This window comes from Heterodontus francisci, chromosome 21 (genome assembly GCF_036365525.1).
Source record: "Heterodontus francisci isolate sHetFra1 chromosome 21, sHetFra1.hap1, whole genome shotgun sequence".
Classification (NCBI taxonomy): domain Eukaryota; kingdom Metazoa; phylum Chordata; class Chondrichthyes; order Heterodontiformes; family Heterodontidae; genus Heterodontus; species Heterodontus francisci.
In genome coordinates this window covers 23,199,341-23,218,137 of record NC_090391.1, presented here as the reverse complement: position 1 = coordinate 23,218,137, position 18,797 = coordinate 23,199,341, and positions in this window count along the sequence as shown.

Sequence of the window (18,797 nt, the reverse complement as noted above, 5' to 3'; positions counted from 1 at the left end):
GAAAATCCCAAGGCTTTTTATACATAGATAAAGAGCAAGAGGATAACCAAGGAAAGGCTTGGCCCACTCAAGGACAGAGATGGGAATCTATGTGTGGAGCCAGAGGAAATGGGTGAGGTGCTAAATGAGTACTTTGCATCAGTATTCACAAAGGAGAAGGAGTTGGTGGATGATGAGACTAGGGAAGGGAGTGCAGATAGTCTCAGTCATCTCATTATCAAAACGGAGGATGTGTTGGGTGTCCTGCAAAGCATTAAGGTAGATAAGTCCCCAGGGCCTGATGGGATCTACACGAGAATACTGAGGGAGGCAAGGGAAGGAATTGCTCAGGCCTTGACAGAAATCTTTGCATCCTCATTGGCTACAGGTGAGGTCCCAGAGGACTGGAGAATAGCCAATGTCGTTCCTTTGTTTAAGAAGTGTGGTAGGGATAATCCAGGAAAGTATAGGCCGGTGAGCTTTACGTCAGTGGTAGGGAAACTATTAGAGAGGATTCTTGGGGCAGGATTTACTCCCATTTGGAAACAAACAAACCTATTCGCGAGAGACAGCATGGTTTTGTAAATGGGAGGTCGTGGCATATTAATTTGATTGAATTTTTTTGAGTAAGTGACGAAGATGATTGATGAGGGAAGGGTGGTGGATATTGTCTATATGGACTTTATTAAAGCCTTTCACAAGGTCCCGCATGGCAAACTGGTGCAAAAGGTGAAGTCACACGGGATCAGAGGTGAGCTGGCAAGATGGATACAGACATGGCTCAGTCACAGAAGGCAGAGTGTATCAGTGGATGGGTGTTCTTCCGAATGGAGGGATGTGACTAGTGGTGTTCGGCAGGGATCAGTGCTGGGACCTTTGCTGTTTGAAGTATATATAAATGATTTGGAGGAAAATGAAGCTGGTCTGATGAGTAAGTTTGTGGATGACACAAATGTTGGTGGCGTTGTGGATAATGATGAGGATTGTCAGAGGATACAGCAGGATATGGATCGGTTGGAGACTTGGGCAGAGAAATGGCAGATGGCGTTTAATCCAGACAAATGTGAGGTCATGCATTTTGGAAGGTCTAATGCAGGTGGGAGGTATGCAGTGAATGGTAGAACCCTTAGGAGTATTGACAGACAGAGAGATCTGGGCGTACAGGTCCACAGGTCACTGAAAGTGGCAACGCAGGTGAATAAGGTAGTCAATAAGGCATACGACATGCTTGCCTTCATCGGTCGGGGCATAGAGTATAAAAATTGGCAAGTCATGTTGCAGCTGTACAGAACCTTAGTTAGACCACACTTATAATATTGCCTGCAATTCTGGTCGTGGAAGCTTTGGAGAGGGTACAGAGGAGGTTTACCAGGATGTTGCCTGGTCTGGGGGGCATTTGCTATGAGGAGAGATTGCAAAAACTCGGATTGTTTTCACTGGAACGACGGAGGTGGAGGGGCGACATGATCGAGGTTTCCAAATTTATGAGCGGCATGGACAGAGTGGATAGGCAGAAGCTTTTTCCCAGGGTGGAAGAGTCAGTTACTGGGGGACATAGGTTTAAGGTGCGAGGGGCAAAGTTTAGTGGCGATGTGCGAGGCAAGTTTTTACACAGAGGGTGGTGAGTGGCTGGAACCTGCTGCCAGGGGAGGTGGTGGAAGCAGATGCGATAGCGACTTTTAAGAGACATCTTGACAAATATATGAATGGGAAGGGAATACAGGGATATGCGCTCCGGAAGTTCAGAAGGTGTTAGTTTCGGCTGGCATCAACATCGGCGAAAGATTGGAGGGCCGAATGGCCTGTTCCTGTGCTGTACTGTTCTTTGTTCTTTGTTCTTTTGAAATGACGGGTGGGGGGCCTGTCCTGCATGTTTAAATGAACTTCCATGCTGAAGATTACAGCAGCATGGCAGCGCGTGGCCCATACGTGTGTGCTGCCTTTTTTATTGCAGGCTGCGTTCCCAGCGGTGGGGAAAGATAATTCGGCTTCATGTATTATTTACTAAGATCAATATAACAATAAAATATATCACCACCCTATGCTGTATTTATGACATGGACGAGAATACTTAACTGTCACTTTGTTCCTGTTGCATTGAATAACACGTTCAATTAAAAATTAACTTTAGAATTGTTCCACTCTGTAATGGTGAAGAAGACAGATGTAACAAGCAACTATATCTTTATAGCCAGTGTATTGAATGTAATGTAAAAATTAACAATTATTCCCTTGTGCAGTCATTATTAATTTAGATTTAACAGATATCTGTAATATTGTAGCCCATGAACGCATCATCAAGAGCAAGTTAGCAGTTAACTAATTGCATTATTTAGCATACTCATGGCGCTTAAATTTTGGGGCACCTGATATTGGTTTAGAGTTGGATGTTCTTATCGAATTTCGATGGGAGGTTGGTGGGGTGGGAAGGGGCTGGAGGCGGGATGGGGGGTTAGGACCGTAACCTCCCTATTGAAACTTACTGTTTTTGGAGCAATGATAGGCTGAATACAACCTTCCAGTCCAGAGGCCACAGGGGATTGACCAGAAGCAGGGAGGGCCTCTGCCACACAGGGAGCTCACCAGGAAAGCGAGGAAGTCTCCCTGTGGGCTTTGGATGGCCTCCTCCTTGAGCAAGGTGTGGCCCATGGAAGGTTCGTGGCACCAAACAAAACACTTCACTGTACCCCATCAACCTGTAGTCAATGCCCACCCTCCGTCCTCCCACTGCTGAATCCAACCACATTGCACCCAGCGACACTCCTTCACATACCTGAGCTCTGGGTCTGGGTGTCTGGTGTCTGCAGTACCGACAGTGGCCACCGCTTGCGATGGGGCTGTCAACACTACTGAGCAGCTTGCCCTGTGATTGGCAGGTAACTCTTCAAGGCAGGATCCCATTCTTCAAATGGACAGGGATCCAGGCATCGGACTGGTAAGTAAGTTAGGAACATGACATTGCTCTGGGGCGGCTCCAGCTGGCCAAAGCGGGATTCTGCCCGCTTTTTTGAGACAACGCTGGGACCCCTGCCATGGGCCTAAAATACAGCGCATTATATTCAATTGAAAGGTCATTCAAATTAATGGTCATCAAGCCCATTTTAACAATTAACTGCGACTTTATTCACCATTTTTTCTTCAGCAGCATATTGGTTATTATTTCCAATTGATCAATTAACTGTAGTATTCCCATGTGTGTTGGTTATCAAGCCCAATTTATCAGTTAACGGTCCATGTGAATGCCTTGTATTCGTTATCACGGCCAATATGTATAAAAACAATCAATGAACCAACAAAAATAAAACTGGGAATATAAATGTAAGGGGAGCAGAGGTTCTGATCTAAGATTATCGAACTGAATATTGAATCCAGAAGGCTGTAAAGTGCTCATTTGCAAGATGAGGTGCTGCTGTTTGAGCTTACGTTGAGCTTCATTGGAACTCAGTAGCACGCCAAAGACAGAAATGTCTGAGTGGGAGTAAGGTGGAGTTTTGAAACGTCATGCAACAGGAAACTTGGTGGCACTCTTGCAGACTGAACATATGGTTTCACCAAGGTGATCACCCAGTCTGTGTTTAGTCTCCATAATGACAAGGAGAGACATAATAAGTAATAATTACTATATCCTATATATGACACTGATAGAAGTGCAAGTAAATGGGTGTTTCAGAGGCCCGAGATGGTGGGAATGGACGCGCGAAAAGGGTAGGTGTTGCATCTCCTCCGTTTGTCTGTAGGGGTGTGATAGCTAAGGGGGAAGGAGTTGGGGGTGACTGAGGAGTAGACCAGGGTGTCACAGAGGCAGCAGTTCTTCCACAATGCTGAAAGAAGAGGGGAGGGAAGATACCTTTGGTGGTGGCATCCTGCTAGTGGTGGAGGATGTGGAGAAGGACTATCGATTCAATACAGAATCTGGCGGGGTAAAGCTTAGGACAAGAGGAACCCCACCATGGCTCTGGGAGGGAGGGGAAGGGGTGAGAGCAGAAGTGCATGAAATAGATTGGATATGGTGGACGGGCATGCTCGGTTAAGAAAAAAGGAAGACATCTTGGAAGCGCTAGTATGGGAGGTCATATTGCCTGCACAGATGCGATGGAGACAGAGAAACTGGGAGAATGAGATGGAGCCCTCGCAGGAGGTGGGGTGCGCAGATGTGTAGTCCATGTAGAAGTGGGAGTCCTTGAACCTAGAGTGAATATTTGTCGATTTTCCATCCCTACAAATGGATCCAGTGAAATCGAGGAAGGGAAGGGTCAGAGATGGACCAATGTGAAGGTGGGGAAAGGTGTAAATTGGGAAAGAAGGAGTCATGACATTTTCCAGTTCAGGTAGAGAGCAGGTAGCGTCACCAGTACAGACATCAATGTGCTGGAAGACGAGGTGAGGGAGAGGGGCTGTGTAGGACTGTAATAAGGAATGTTCTATCGAAACTACTATAAGGCAGACGTAGTTAGGACCCAGGCGGGTAGCGACAGCAACACCTTCTATGTGGAGGAGTGAGTGGAGTTGAAGAAGAAGTTATTCAATGTGAGAACAATTTCAGCCAGGAAGAGCAGGCTAGTGGTGGAGGTTTAGTCTGGCCTCCATTCTAGCAACTGGCGGAGAGCAGACCATCCTGGTGGGGGATGAAGGTGTTAAGTGGTTTGATGTCCATGGTGAATAGGACAAGGTGAGGGTCAGGAAACTGGATACTGTTGATGTGATGGAGGTCATCAGAAGAGTCAATTATGTAGATGCCAAAGTACTGGACAAAGGAATTATAAATGTTGGCGAGATTGGAAGAAACCAGTTCAGTATAAAGGAATAGAGGGAAACATGTCTGCCAGCAGGTCGTGTTTGTGGGCTTTGTGAAGAAGGTAGAGCCAGGCTGTACGGCTTGCATAGCTGAGTTTGGAGGCCATGGAGGTACGATTGCCTGAGGAAATGAGGTCAATGGCAGTCCCGAAAACAATGGATGACGTTTAGTAATGGGGCGTTGTCCCAGGGGAGATAGGAGGAAGTCAGATAGTTGGCCTCTGCAAGGTAGAGGTCACTATGCCAGACAACATCGGTGGGTTTGATGAAGAAGTTTGGGCTGGTCATGCGAGAATTTAGTGCCACAATTTCAAAGGGAGATAGGTGAGAGCAAGTGAAGGGAGCAGTGAAATTGAGATGGTCAATGTCACGCCGAAGTTCTCACTGACAAGATCGAGGGAGGATAATCCGCCAGAAGGAGGGTTCAGGTGTCGAGAGAATAAAGGAGACTTTGTTCGCTGTGTATTGGGTATCACACCAAATTTAGCAATTAACCATAACATTTTCCACTGTGCATTCATTATTATTTCAAATTTAGCAGCTAAGTATGGCATTGTACGCTGTGCACTCATTATCGAGAACAATTTAGCAAATAAATAATTTGATTTGCTAGTCCTTCTGTTTCATTCAATTGGGCAAGTAATGGAAATATTTTTCTCCAGCGTAGTGTTATCAAGCCCCAATTAAAAGTTAACTGCAACGTCATAACATGTGTATTATCTATAATGTGCATTTTAACAATTGACTGTATCTTTATTTCCCTGCACTTTGGCTGTATTGATTAATTTAACAATTGGCTGTAACTTTATTGAATTGTGCAGTAGCTGACTTGATTGATGTAACAATTAATTGTGACTTTATTTCACTCTGCATCTGTTAGCAACCCAAATTTAACGGTACAATGTGAAGAATGTGCTTTGGTATAAAGCCCAACATAAGAATTAACTGCAGCTGTATAACTTCTGTATTCGCTTTCCAAACAGAAATTAACAATAACAGTATTTTCATATGCAGATTGTCAAGTTGAACTTAAACATTCAGCACTTTTATTAGCCAGTGTATTTGTGCAATTCAATTTCACAATTGAGTATATCATTATTCTGCACTTTATTGGGTGTCAAACTCAGCTTAAAAATCAACAGTAACTTTATTTTTCTGCGCATTGGTTACGGTATCCAATTTACTAATCTAGTGTTAATTAATCACACTATTTATTAGTTGTCATTTTCGTTAATTTAGCATATTTTGATTCCCATTTGTGACGGTTGTCATGACCAAGGTAAACATTAACTGTAACCTTATACTTTATATGCTATGAATTCCAATTTATCAATTAAAAGTTAGTTTATACCAATGTGTATTGTGAAGAAGCTGACATAATAACTTCCCCAAAATATAAATCTTGTGTAGTAGTTATCAAAAACAATAGAAACACTGGGATGTCACTTTTCACCGTGGGCATTATTTATCACCTGCAATTAAAAAAAAATAACTTTAGCTCTGTTCCCCTGTGCATTGTGTCGCATGTGCAATTTATCAAATAATTGTAATATTAAACAGGTTTTAATTAGTTATCAAAGCAACAATAACAATTAAATACAACTTCATAGCGATGACATCATTTAGAAGATGTAAATCGTCATTTACGTGCAACCTTATTTCACTGCCCATTGATTGTTATGCTTAAGGTTATATTTAACTGTAACTTTATTCCCAGTGTATCCGATATCATGACCAATTTAACAAATAACTGCAGCTTTGTTCGTCTATGTCTTGGATAACATGTTCAGTTTAACAATTAACTACACTTTTAACCTGAACTCGAGACACGACACGTGTAGTGTCGGTCACCTGCCCTCCTCCGCTAATCAAAAAAAAAGGACTCGGTGGTGTGTCGAGAAGGTAAGGCTTTTCCTCTTTCTCTTTTTTGTTTACCGTGTGATTGGTAAAAACTTTTCGTTCCTTTTTCATTTATCTAAGTTAAGCTTGAGATTAAAAATGGCAGGAGATCTCAGGGCCGTGTTATGCTCCTCTTGCTCAATGTGGGAGCTCAGGGACACGGCTGATGGCCCTGACTCCTTCACGTGCGGGAAGTGTGTCCAGCTGCAGCTCTTGTTAGACCGCATGACGGCTCAGGAGCTGCGGGTGGACTCACTTTTGAGCATCCGCGATGCTGAGGAGGTCGTGGATAGCACGTTTAGCGAATTGGTCACACCGCACATTAGGATTGCTGAGGGAGAAAGGGAATGTGTGACCAAAAGGCAGAAAAAGAGCAGGAAGGCAGCGCAGGTGTCCCCTGCGGCCATCTCCCTCCAAAACAGGTATACCGTTTTGGATACTGTTGAGGGAGATGAATCACCAGGTGAAGGCAGTAGAAGCCAGGTTCATGGCAACGTGGCGGGAAAAAGAGTGGAAGGGCTATAGTCAAAGGGGATTTGATTGTAAGGGGAGCAGATAGGCGGTTCTGTGGTCGAAAACGAGACTCCCGAATGGTATGTTGCCTCCCAGGTGCACGGGTCAGGGATGTCTTAGATCGGTTGCAGAGCATTCTGAAGGGGGAGGGTGAACAGCCAGTTGTCGTTGTGCACATAGGCACCAATAATATAGGTAAAAAACGGGATGAGGTCCTACAAGCAGAATTTAGGGAGTTATCCGCCAAGATAAAAAGTAGGACCTCAGAGGTAGTAATCTCAGGATTGCTACCAGTGCCACGTTATCTAAGGGTGGGTTAGGAAATTTGCGGATGACACTAAGGTCGGTGGAGTTGTGGACAGTGCCGAAGGATGTTGTAGGGTACAGAGGGACATAGATAGGCTGCAGAGCTGGGCTGAGAGATGGCAAATGGAGTTTAATGTGGAAAAGTGCGAGGTGATTCACTTTGGAAGGAGTAACAGGAATGCAGAGTACTGGGCTAATGGGAAGATTCTTGGTAGTGTAGGTGAACAGAGAGATCTTGGTGTCCAGGTGCATAAATACCTGAAGGTTGCTACCCAGGTTAATAGGGCTGTTAAGAACGCATATGGTGTGTTAGCTTTTATTAGCAGGGGGATCGAGTTTCGGAGCCACGAGGTCCTGCTGGAGCTGTACAAAACTCTGGTGAGACCGCACCTGGAGTATTGCGTGCAGTTCTGGTCACCGCATCATAGGAAGGATGTGGAAGCTATGGAAAGGGTGCAGAGGAGATCTACTAGGATGTTGCCTGGTATGGAGGGAAGGTCTTACGAGGAAAGGCTGAGGGACTTGAGGTTGTTTTAGTTGGAGAGAAGGAGGAGGAGTGGTGACTTAATAGAGACATACAAGATAATCAGAGGGTTAGATAGGGTGGATAGTGAGAGCCTTTTCTTCGGATGGTGATGGCAAGCACGAGGGGACATAGCTTTAAGTTGAGGGGTGAAAGATATAGGACAGATGTCAGAGGTAGTTTCTTTACTCAGAGAGTAGTAGGGGCGTGGAACGCCCTGCCTGCAGCAGTAGTAGACTCGCCAACTTTAAGGGCATTTAAGTGGTCATTGGATAGACATATGGATGAAAATGGAATCATGTAGGTCAGATGGTTTCACAGGTCGGCGCAACATCGAGGGCCGAAGGGCCTGTACTGCGCTGTAATGTTCTAATGTTCTAATTCGAATAGTCAGAGTAGAAATGAAAGAATAGTCAGGTTGAATGCGTGGTTTGAGAGAAGGTGCAGGAGGGAGTGGTTCAGATTTTTGGGGCATTGGGACCGGTTCTGAGGGAGGTGGGACTATTACAAATTGGATGGTCTATACGTGGGCCGGACAGGAGCCAATGTCCTTGGGGGTGCTTTTGCTAACGCTGTTGGGGACGGTTTAAACTAATATGACAGGGGGATGGGAACAAATGAGGACATCAGTGGACAGTAAGGAGGTAGTAACAAAAGCCTGTAAGGAGCTAGATAATGAAGTCAGCGTGACTAAGAGAAAGAGGAGGCAGGGAGCAGATGAGGAACGCAAAGGGACTGGTGGTCTGAGGTGCATTTGTTTTAATGCAAGAAGTGTAGTAGGTAAGGCAGGTGAACTTAGGGCTTGGAATAGTACCTCGGAGTATGATGCTATTGCTATTACCGAGACTTGGTTGAGGGAAGGGCATGATTGGCAACTAAATATCCCAGGATATCGATGCTTCAGGCAGGATAGAGAGGGAGGTAAAAGGGGTGGAGGAGTTGCATTACTGGTCAAAGAGTATATCACAGCTGTGCTGAAGGAGGGCACTATGGAGGACTCGAGCAGTGAGGCAATATGGGCAGAACTCAGAAATAGGAAGGGTGCGCTAAGAATGTTGGGGCTGTACTACAGGCCTCCCAACAGCGAACGTGAGATAGAGGTACAAATATGCAAACAGATTATGGAAAGATGGAGGAGCAACAGGGTGGTGGTGATCGGAGATTTTAATTTTCCCAACATTGACTGGGATTCACTTAGTGTTAGAGGTCTATATGGAGCAGAATATGTAAGGATCATCCAGGAGGGTTTTCTAGAGTAGTATGTAAATTGTCCAACTCGGCAAGGGGCCATACTGGACCTGGTATTGTGGAATGAGCCGGCCAGGTGGTTGAAGTTTCAGTAGGGGACTACTTTGGAAATAGTGATCACAATTCCGTAAGTTTTAGAATACTCATGGACAAAGACGAGAGTGGTCCTAAAGTAAGAGTGCAAAATTGGGGGAAGGCCAACTATACCAAAATTCGGCAGGAGCTGGGGAATGTAGATTGGGAGTATCTTTTTGCAGGTAAATCCACATTTGATATGTGGGAGTCTTTTAAGGAGAGGTTGATTAGCGTGCAGGAGAGACATGTTCCTGTGAAAATGAGGGATAGAAATGGCAAGATTAGGGAACCATGGATGACAGGTGAAATTGTGAGACTAGCGAAGAGGAAAAAGGAAGCATACATGAGGTCTAGGAGTCTGAAGAAAGACGAAGCTTTGAAAGAATATTGGGAATGTAGGGCCAATTCGAAACGAGGAATTAAGAGGGCTAAAAGGGGTCATGAAATATCTTTCGCAAACAGGGTTAAGGAAAATCCCAAAGCCTTTTCTTCATATATAAGGAGCAAGAGGGTAACTAGAGAAAGGATTGGCCCACTCACGGACAAAGGAGGAAAGTTATGCGTGGAGTCAGAGAAAATGGGTGAGATTCTCAATGAGTACTTTGCATCGGTATTCACCGAGGAGAGGGACATGACGGATATTGAGGTTCGGGACAGATGTTTGATTACGCGAGCTCAAGTCGGCATAAGGAGGGAGGAAGTGTTGGGTATTCTAAAAGGCATTAAGGTGGACAAGTCCCCAGGTCCGGATGGGTTCTATCCCAGATTACTGAGGGAAGCGAGAGAGGAAATTGCTGGGGCCTTAACAGATATATTTGCAGCATCCTTAAACACGGGTGAGGTCCCGGAGGACTGGAGAATTGCTAATGTTGTCCCCTTGTTTAAGAAGGATAGCAGGGAAAATCCAGGTAATTATAGGCCAGTGAGCCTGACGTCAGTGATAGGGAAGCTGCTGGAGACGATACTGAGGGATAGGATCTATTCCCATTTGGAAGAAAATGGGCTTATCAGTGATAGACAACATGGTTTTGTGCAGGGAAGGTCATGTCTTACCAACTCAGTGGAATTCTTTGAGGAAGTGACGAAGTTGATTGATGAGGGAAGGGCTGTACATGTCATATACATGGACTTCAGTAAGGCGTTTGATAAGGTTCCCCATGGTCGGCTGATGGAGAAAGTAAATTCGCATGGGGTCCAGGGTGTACTAGCTACATGAAAAAAGAACTTGCTGGGCCACAGGAGACAGAGAGTAGCAATGGAAGGGAGTTTCTCAAAATGGAGACGTGTGACCAGTGGTGTTCCACAGGGATCCGTGCTGGGACCACTGTTATTTGTGATATACATAAATGATTTGGAGGAAAGTATAGGTGGTCTGATTAGCAAGTTTGCAGACGACACTGAGATTGGTGGAGTCGCAGATAGTGAAGGGGACTGTCAGAGAATTCAGCAGAATATAGATAGATTGGAGAGTTGGGCAGAAAAATGGCAGATGGAGTTCAATCAGGGCAAATGCGAGGTGATGCATTTTGGAAGATCCAATTCAAGAGTGAACTATACAGTAAATGGAAAAGTCCTGGGGAAAATTGATGTGCAGAGAGATTTGGGTGTTCAGGTCCATTGTTCCCTGAAGGTAGCAACGCACGTCAATAGAGTGGTCAAGAAGGCATGCGGCATGCTTTCCTTCATCGGACGGGGTATTGAGTACAAGGGTTGGCAGGTCATGTTACAGTTGTATAAGACTTTGGTTCGGCCACATTTGGAATACTGCGTGCAGTTCTGGTCGCCACATTACCAAAAGGATGTAGATGCTTTGGAGAGGGTGCAGAGGAGGTTCACCAGGATGTTGCCTGGTATGGAGGGCGCTAGCTATGAAGAGAGGTTGAGCAGATTAGGATTATTTTCATTAGAAAGACGGAGGTTCAGGGGGACCTGATTGAGGTGTACAAAATCATGAGAGGTATAGACAGGCTGGATAGCAAGAAGCTTTTTCCCAGAGTGGGGGATTCAATTACTAGGGGTCAGGAGTTCAAGGTGAGAGGGGAAATGTTTAGCCGGGATATGCGTGGAATGTTCTTTCCGCAGAGGGTGGTGGGTGCCTGGAATGCATTGCCAGCGGAGGTGGTAGACGCGGGAATGATAGCGTCTTTTTAGATGTATCTAGACAGATACATGAATGGGCAGGAAGAAAAGAGATACAGACCCTTAGAAAATAGGCGACATGTTTAGATAGAGGATCTTGATCGGCGCAGGCTTGGAGGGCCGAAGGGCCTGTTCCTGTGCTGCAATTTGCTTTGTTCTTTGTTCTTTGTATTTGCTTTCACGTCCGATTTCGCAATCAACTGCAAACTTATTGTCTATTGGTTATCATTCCTCATTGAACTATTAACTGTACTTTCATTCCCCTGAACATTGGCTATATTATCTAATTCAACGATTAGCTCCAACTTAATTTTGTGATGGTTGTCATGAGCAAAGCAAACATTATTTTAAATGTTTTAATCGATGTTTTGGCTAATATCACCGCTTGACTAATTTTGAATGCATTTATCGTGTGCATTGGTATAACGCCCAATATAAAAACTGACTACAATGTTATAAATGATGTTTTTGTTAGCAAAGCAATTTTTCAATACACAGTATGTTTTACAGTGTGTATATTATCAAGGTCATTTCAAAAGTTCAATAGTTTTAATTGCAAGTGTACTGATCGTATTTAATTTATAAATTAACTTTAACATTAACCCCGACTGCTTCTCACACTGAATTTAACAACTTTAGTGCCTGTGTATTGTCCAATTTATCAATTAAATGCTAATATGTTCCACTGTATAGTGGTTAGCAACCCCAAAGCTGCACATTTAAAGCTCGATGTTTTCGTTATCAAAGCCAAAATTGCAATGACATAGACCTTTTTAACTGAATGCAATATTTATCAGGTGCAATGTATCAATTTGCTGCAAGTTGATTCCGCTATGTAATGTTTATCATGTCAAACTGAACAATTGTTCGGAGTTCCGAAGAAGGGTCACTGACCCGAAACGTTAACTCTGCTTCTCTTTCCACAGATGCTGCCAGACCTGCTGAGTGGTTCCAGCATTTCTTGTTTTTATTACAACTCAAACTAACACAGACCCACAAACTAATACATACCCTCAGACTAATACAGCCCCTCAAAATCATACAATCCCTGAAACAAATGTAAACCCTCCAACTCATTAAGGCCCTCAAACTGATGCATCCGCTTAAACTAGCACTTTACCTCATAGTAAAACAGCATCTTCAACTAAATCTTCCTCTCAAACTAACACAGTCCCTCAAACTGATGCTGCATCTCAAGGTAATACATTACTTCACATTACGACAGACTCTCTACCTAACATCGCCTCTCAAATTAATACAGCCACTCAGTCTAATGCAGACCATCAATTTAATCAGCCACGATGAAAGGGATTTTACATTTTTCATATTTTCCACTTCTGAAGAATGGACTCAGACCTGGAACGTTAAGTCTGCTTCTCTCTGTACAGATGCTGCTAGACCGGCTGAGTATTTCCAGCATTTCTTGTTTTTATTTCAGCTTCACAGCACTGCAGTATTTTGCTTTTATTTCAGTGTTTAATTCACTGCCACTTCTCTCCCAGGGATCTCTACCTTGAAGAAGTTCTGTTCTTCTCTCCGATGGGATTTTCATTTGTCTCTTTTACCTTGTTCAACTTCATTGCTTTCTATTTCCGTCCTGGTGTTTGATAGCCACATCTCCTTCCTCAGTGACTATCTCCGGCTCCGACTTATTCGACATGGATTCCAACTGAAGTTTCATTCTTCGTGTTTTCAATCCACCCAGGATTACAAGTATCTCCGAGAAATACAATGTTCTTCGGACTGCTGTTCTCGCCCCATCCTGAAATCCACACTCAGTGCTATGCACCATCATATGTACACACAGCACCTCTCTCTCCAGAAGCACCGCCTCACCTTATCGCAAAGCTGTGCTACTCCACAGTTTCCTTTCACCCTTCATCTCATCCAACGCATTAACAAAACACTTTTTTTCCTCCTTTCAGGTGTTAAGGAACGCACGTTCCAGCAGCTGATGGGAACTAATGCCCCTCCAAGACCTTCCCCTCTCTGACGCTGAACGTTCTGCAATCAGCATAGGACTCAGTTTTAACACCTTACGCCCCCACCTCAATGAATTCCATGCTCCGCATGATGTTGAGCTCTTCTTCCGTCGCCTTCGCATCCAGGCTCACTTCTTTGATCAGGAGTCCTCCTCCCGACCATCAGACCCATTCGCCCGCCTCCAGCATCCCCCCCCCCCACCCCTCTTTCTGGCCTCTTACTCGCTCTTGATCTTTTCATTGATGTCGGCGAGACATCAGTGTCTCAATTTCTCTACCCCCCCTCACTCACTCTAACCTGCCCCCCTGTTAGATCTAACCCCCGGCACTGTCTTCAAACCTGCAGGTAAGGGTGGTGTTGTTGTCTGGCGCACCGACCTCTACCTTACAGGGACGCAGCGCCAACTCTCAGACACTCCTTCCTACCTCTCCCTGGACCATGAGCCCAACACCGAACATCAAGTTACTGTCCACAGAACTGTCACTGATCTCATCTCCTCTGGAGATCTTCCCTCATAGCTTCCAACATCATAGTCCTGCAACCCCAGACAACCCGCTTCTATCTCCTTCCCAAAATCCACTAACAGGACTGTCCTGGCAGACCCATTGCTTCAGACTGTTACGACCCCACTGAACTTATTTCTTCCTATCTTGACTCTACCCTTTCTCCCCTGGTCCAGTCTCTTCCCACCTGCATCCGTGACTCTTCTGATGCCCGACGTCATTTTGACAATTTCTAGTTTCCTGGCCCTAATCGCCTCCTCTTCACTATGGACATCCAATCTCTCTGGACCTCCATTTCCAGCAGGACGGGTTGAGGGCTCTCCGCTTCTTTCTTCAACAGAGGCAAAATCAGTTCCCATCCACTTGCCACCCTCCTCCACCTAGCTGAAGATGTTCTCACATTGAACAACATCTCCTTCAACTCCACTTACGTCTTCCAAGTAAAAGGGGTTGCTATGGGTACCCGCATGGGTCCCAGTTATGCCTGCGTTTTTGTGGGATATGCTGAACATTCCTTGTTCCAGTCCTACTCAGGCCCCCTACCGCTATGCTTCATGACAGTGCCATTGCCTTTTGCTGGACCTGCCTGGAACTAGAAAACTTTATGAACATTGTTTCTAATTTCATCCCTTCTCTGTCCTTCACATGGTCCATCTCGGACACTTCCCTCCCCTTCCTCAACTTCTCTGTCTCCATCTCTCGCGATAGGCAGTCGACGAATATTCATTAAAAGCCCACCGACTCCCACAGCTACCTCGACGACACTTCTTCACACCCTGCCTCCTGTAAGGACTCCATTCCATTCTCCCAGTTTCTCCATCTCCAATGCATATGGTCTGATGATGCTACCTTCCACGACAGTGCTTCCGATATGTCTTCCTTTTTCCTCATCTGAACAGCCCCCAGCCCACACTGTGGTTGACAGGGCCCTCACCGTGTCCGGCCCATTTCCCCCACCTCTACCCTCACCCCTTCCCCTCCATCCCAGAACCGCGACAGGGTTCCCCTTGTCTTCACTTTCCACCCCACCAGCCTCCAGATCAAAAGGATCATCCTCTGCCAACTCCGCCACATCCAGCGTGATGCCACGACAAAACGCCTCTTCCCTTCCCTTCCCCTGTCAACACATCAAAGGGATCGTTCCCTCTGCGACACCCACGCCACTCCTCCATTACCCCCACCACCTCGTCCCTTTCCCACAGCACCTTTCACTGCAATCGCAGGAGGTGTAATACCTGCCCATTTACCTCCTCTCCCCTCATTATCCACGGCCCCAAACATTCCTTTCAGCTGAAGCAGCGATTTACTTGGACAATCTTTCAATTTAGTATATAGTTTAGTAGGGTAGGCGGTAGCGTAGTGGTAGTATCACTGGACTAGTAACCCAGAGACGCAGGGTATTCTTCTGGGGACATGGGTTCGAATCCCACCATAGCAGAAGGTGGAATTTGAATTTCATAAATAAATCTGGAATTAAAACCAGTCGAATAATGGCCGTGAAACCATTGTCGATCGTTCTAAAAACCAATCATTTTCACTACTATCCTTTATGGAAGGAAATCTGCTGTCCTTACCTGGTCTGGCCGACATGTGACTCCAGACCCACAACAATGTGGTTAACTCTTACATGCCCTCCGAAATGGCCGAGCAAGCCACTCAGTTGTCCCTAACTGCTACAAAGTCGATAAAAAGGTATGAAACCGGACGGACCACGCGGCTTCGACCTTGGGACCGGAAACAACAACGGCAAACCCAGCCCTGTCGACCCTGCAAAGTCCTCCTTACTAACACCTTGGGGCTTGTGCCAACGTTCGGAGAGCTGTCCCACAGACTAGTCAAGCAACAGCCAGACATAGTCATACTCACGGAGTCATACCCTACAGACCCTACAATGTCCCAGACAATGCCATCACCATCCCCGGGTACGTCCTATCCCACTGACAGGACAGACCCAGCAGAGCTGGTGGCAAAGTAGTATACAGTAGGTGGGGAGTTGCCCTGGGAGTCCTCAACATCGATTCCGGACCCCATGAAATCTCATGGCATCAGGTCAAACTTGGTCAAGGTAACCTCCTACTGATTTCCACCTACCTCCCTCCCTCAGCTGATGACTCAATAATCCTCCATGTTGAACATCACTTGGAGGAAGCACTGAGTGTGGCAATGGCACAAAATCGACTCTGGGTGGGGGATTTCAATGTTCATCGCCAAGGATGGCTCGGTAGCACCACTGCTGACCGAGCTGGCCGAGTCCTAAAGGACATGGCTGCTCGACTGGGTCTGCGGCAGGTGGTGGGGGAACCAACACGAGGGAAGAACATACTCGAACTCGTCCTCACCAATCTGCCTGCCGCAGATGCATCTGTCCATGACAGTATTGGTAGGAGTGATCACCACACAGTCCTTGTGGAGACGAAGTCCCGCCTTTACATTGAGGATACCGTCCATCGTGTTGTGTGGCACTACCACCGTGCTGAATACGATAGATTTCGAACAGGTCTAGCAATGCAAAACTGGGCATCCATGAGGCGCTGAGGGCCATCAGCAGCAGCCGCATTGAACTCAACCACAATCTATAACCTCATGGCCCAGCACAGGATTCTTAAGGGGGAAGGGGGAGCAGCCAGAGGTCGTGGTACATCTCGGTACCAATGACATAGCTAGGGAAAGGGATGAGGACCTGAAAAGCGAATATAGGGGGTTAGGTTGGAAGCTGAAAGGCAGGACGAGCAGAGTAGTAATCTCAGGATTGTTACCGATGCCACGTGCCAGTGAGGCTAGGAACAGGGAGCGAGTGCAGCTGAACACGTGTCTACAGAACTGGTGTAGGAGGGAGGGATTCAGATATGTGGATCATTGGGATACCTTCTGGGTAAGGTGGGACCTGTACAAGAAGGACGGGTTGCATCTGAACTGGAGGGGCACCAATATCCTGGGCGGGAGGTTTGCAACAGCTCTTCGGGAGGGTTTAAACCAGTTTGGTAGGGGGATGGGAATCGAGCTACAGATCAGTGGATGGGGTAGCTGTTGAACAGGCAGATACAGAGTGCAGAGAGTCTGTGAGGTAGGTGAGACAATTGACACGACCAATTTGCAGCCAGTATGATGGGTTGAAGTGTGTCTATTTTAACGCAAGAAGTGTCAGAAATAAGGGTGATGAACTTAGAGCATAGATCAGTACTTGGAGCTACATTGTTGTGGCCATGACAGAGACGTGGATATCACAGGGGCAGGAATGGATGTTGGATGTTCCGGGGTTTAGATGTTTCAAAAGGAATAGGGAAGGAGGTAAAAGAGGTGGGGGAGTGGCATTGCTAATCAGGGATAGTACCACAGCTGCAGAAAGGGAGGTCATCGAGGAGGGTTTGTCTACTGAGTCATTATGGGTGGAAGTCATAAACAGGAAAGGAGCAGTCACTTTGTTGGGAGTTTTCTACAGACCCCCCAATAGCAACAGAGACACGGAGGAACAGATTGGGAGGCAGATTTTGGAAAGGTGCAGAAGGAACAGGGTTGTTGTCATGGGTGACTTCAACTTCCCTAATATTGATTGGAACGTCCTTAGTGCAAATAGTTTGGATGGAGCAGGTTTTGTCAGTTATGTCCAGGAAGGTTTTCTGACGGTAGTTTCTTTACTCAGAGAGTAGTAGGGGCGTGGAACGCCCTGCCTGCAACAGTAGTAGACTCGCCAACTTTAAGGGCATTTAAGTGGTCATTGGATAGACATATGGATGAAAATGGAATAATGTATGTCAGATGGTTTCACAGGTCGGCGCAACATCGAGGGCCGAAGGGCCTGTACTGCGCTGTAATGTTTTATGTTCTATGTTCTATAACCCTGTTTCGTGAGATAGATTTGTGGTGTAACTCTGTGTGTGTGTGTGAAAGATTGGTGGTGTAAAACTGAGAGTTGCTGAAACCGTGTGTATGTGAGGGTGACAGGTCATGTATCAATGAGTGTGTGAGTGAGATATGTGCTGTAACCCACTGTACGTGCGTGTGTGTGCGAGAGAGAGGGGAGGTGGTGATGCAAAACCTCTGTTTGAGAGGAACTGTCTTGTAAACGTGTGTGAAGGAAAATGGTGGTGTTAACCTCTGTGTGTTCAATAGACTGGTATCGCAACCATGTGGATGTGAGAGGGAGGGCGGGACTTGTGGTGTAACCATTTGCGTCTATGTCAGCCGAGTGGTGTAAAACTGTGTGTCTGAGAGACTGGTGGTGTTACCTTCCATTTGTGAGAAAGTGAGAGTGCTGCTGGAGCAGTCTGTGCATGAGAGAACATTGTGGTACAATTTGCCGAGTATGAGGGAGCATGCTGGTATATCCCTTTGCTTGAGACTGAGACCAGTGGCGTATTCCTGTGTCTGTGAGAGTGAGTGATTGGTCGGGTATCGCTCTGCGTGTGAGAGAAATACTGGTGGTGGAAGATTCTGTTTGTGCGAACGATAATGGTGGTGTAAGCCTTTGTGTTTGTGAGAGTCAGCTGGTGTAACCTTCTGCCTGTGAGAGAGGCCGTTGGTGCAAAGATGTTTGTGCAAAAGAGACTGGTTGTCTAACATTTGTGTGTGTAAGAGAGGGGTCTAGTCACTGTCTGCGTCTGAGAGAGGATCCTAGTCTAACCCTTCGTGTGTGAAGAACTGATTGTGCAATACCGTGTGTGAGATTGAGTGGTGCTGTAACCCTGTTCATTTGTGAGGGACAGATTTATGGAGTAAGCATCTGTGTTTGAGACGCTGGTTGTGTAACCCTCTGTGCGGGAGGGAAACTAGTATTGTAACTTCCTGTGTGCGCATATGAGAGACCGGTTGTGTAATGCTCTTGTTTGTCAGAGAGA